Source organism: Triticum dicoccoides, chromosome 5B (genome assembly GCF_002162155.2).
Source record: "Triticum dicoccoides isolate Atlit2015 ecotype Zavitan chromosome 5B, WEW_v2.0, whole genome shotgun sequence".
Classification (NCBI taxonomy): domain Eukaryota; kingdom Viridiplantae; phylum Streptophyta; class Magnoliopsida; order Poales; family Poaceae; genus Triticum; species Triticum dicoccoides.
The window spans coordinates 468,731,452-468,734,463 of NC_041389.1; positions in this window are offsets into that span (position 1 = coordinate 468,731,452).

Here is a 3,012-nt window from a genome sequence, read left to right on the forward strand (position 1 = left end):
CTAGCTCCGCCGCTGTGCGTGCGGCCGCTGGGTAAGTTCCCGAACGTGTACCCGCTCATTAGTTGCCCCCTTCTTTGTCTCGGTCCCAGCAGGTTGTAAGAAGCAACCGCATTTGGTGCTTCCTTAGTAGGTCGACGCATTGCGGGAGGAACTCTTGCTTAATTTTTTTATTGATGTTTCTTAAAATGGGAGAAAACTATTGAATTTAAAAATGCTCGTCCGCTTGTTTGAAAAAGGTTCAAGTGTGTTAAAAGAAGGTCCACACTACTCTAAAAATGCTGATATCATTCAAAAATCAATTTAACATAAACAATTTTTATATGTTTCAAAAAAAAAGTTTGGGACCTTTTAAAAATATTAGACAATGTAAAACAATGTTCTTGCAATTCTATGAAAAAATTGTGCCATTCAAAAAATGCAAGTGAAATTTTAAAAATGTTTTGAACTTTTAATATATGTTTATGACACTTTCAGACAATGTGGTAGAATGTAAAAAAGAGTTTGCGTAGACTAAAAAAATTTTATCACTCAAAAAAATGTTCAACGTGTATTTTAACAATGTTGGACTCATATTCAATACATTTATTTTAAAAAATTATTCATGATTCATCCTGTATTTAAAAAATGTGTATAAAAATGTTCTAGATGTATAAGAAAAATGTGCAACGTGTATGATGACCCACAAATATTGGGGATCTATCGTAGGCCTTTCGATAAGTAAGAGTGTCAAACCCAACGAGGAGCAGATGGAAATGACAAGCGGTTTTCAGTAATGTATTCTCTGCAAGCACTGAAATTATCGATGACAGATAGTTGTATGATGAGATAATTCGTAATGGGTAATAAGTAACAAAAGTAAACAATGTGCAACAAGATGGCCCAATCCTCTTTGTAGCAAAGGAGAAGTCTGGACGAACTCTTATACAAAGCAAAGCACTTCTGAGGACACATGAGAATTACTGTCAAGCTAGTTTTCATCATACTCATATGATTCATGTTCATTATTTTCATAATTTGATATGTGGGTGGACCGGTGCTTGGGTGTTGTCCTTCCTTGGACAAGCGTCACACTTATGATTAACCCCTCTCGCAAGCATCCGCAACTACGAAAGAAGAATTAAAATAAATCTAACCATAGCACGAAACATATGAATCCAAATCAGCCCCTTACGAAGCAACACATAAACGAGTGTTTAAACTTCTGTCACTTGGCAATCCATCATCTACTTATTACTTCCCAATGCCTTCCCCTAGGCCCAAATATGAAGTGTCATGTAGTTGACGTTCACATAACACCATTAGAGGAGAGACAACATACATCTCATCAAAATACCGAACGAGTACCAAATTTACATGATTACTTATAACAAGACTTCTCCCATGTCCTTAGGAACAAACGTAACTACCCACAAAACATATTCATGTTCATAATGAGAGGAGTATTAATTATCATTAATGATCTGAACATATGATCTTCCACCGAATAAACCAACTAGCATCAACTACAAGGAGTAATCAACACTACTAGCAACCCAGAGGTACCAATCTAAGGTTTTGAGACAAAGATCAAATACAAGAGATGAACTAGGATTTAGAGAGGAGATGGTGCTGGTGAAGATGTTGATGGAGATTGACCCCCTCTTGATGAGAGGATCGTTGGTGATGACGATGGCTTCGATTCCTCCCTCCCAGAGGAAAGTTTCCCCGGCAGAACAGCTCCACTAGAGCCATAGATTGGCTCTGCCCAGGTTCCACCTCGAGACGGCGGAACTTCGTCCCGAAAGCTTCCTTCTGATTTTTTTTTCCAGGTCAAAACACACCATATAGCAGAAGATGGGCATCGGGGGCCTGCCAGGTGGCCCACAAGGCAGAGGGTGCGCCCTCCACCCTTGTGGATGGCAGGTGGCCCCCTCTGATGCTTTCTTTGCCCAATATTTTTTGTTAATTCCATAATGACTCTCCGTGAAGTTTCTGAACCTTTGGACTTGTGCAGAATAGGTCTCTAATATTTGCTTCTTTTACAGGCCAGAATTCCAGCTGCCGGCATTCTCCCTCTTCATGTAAACCTTGTAAAATAAGAGAGAAAAGGTATAAGTATTGTGCTATAATGTGTAATAACAGCCCATAATGCAGTAAATATCAATATAAAAGCATGATGCAAAATTGACGTATCACTGTATTGCAAAAGATACATATGTATTGGAAGTATATGTATCGGAAGAAAATAGAAATGAAAAATAAAAAGGAAAATGAAAAAAATAAAATCCCCAAAGAAACATGGAAAATAGGAAGAAAATAAAACGTGCATAAGCTCATAAACCGGTCCGAGCCAGTCATAGAAGCCTCCTAAAACCGCTCCATGAAAATCCCATATTGGGTCGGCCGGTCCGGCATTTGCCTACTGCGAGACAGAGTATATTTCGTAGAATGGGTGGCCCCTGGTATTTTTTATAAGTTATAGCAAAAATTTGAATGGGCCAAGGCCATATAATTTCCGCAGTTGCTCATGTGACTGATCATCATTTTGCAGTCAATCGGTCATGCTTGGCCAAAGACACGGAACGACGACTACGACTGTAGTTTTACGATGGGATGATTAATCCGAAGGTGAGAGAGAACCGACAATTTCATTATCTGTCGACTTATTATTGGGAAATGAGATATATCATTGGCTAACAGTTCTATGTTGCTTTAGACGTCTCACCACCTTTTATATGCTTTTGTACCAGTATCACTATTTTTTTGATCCGAGTATCACTATTATGGCCATATGAGCTGCGCAAGTTTTTTTGGCGGCATTATATTCTATGTTGTCGTTGGACTGTCAATGTGTTCATAGATATGACGTGAGGGACATCACAACAATGTGCATCAATTTATTATAAATACTTTTTGTAGAACATATCTAGTTTCATATTGTAGTCGTGTGAATTTTTTGAAACATGCAGTAGAGCTACATGTATATTCATTAAGAAAAAAAGTATTACAACACTAAAGAAGGCACAACCCCTA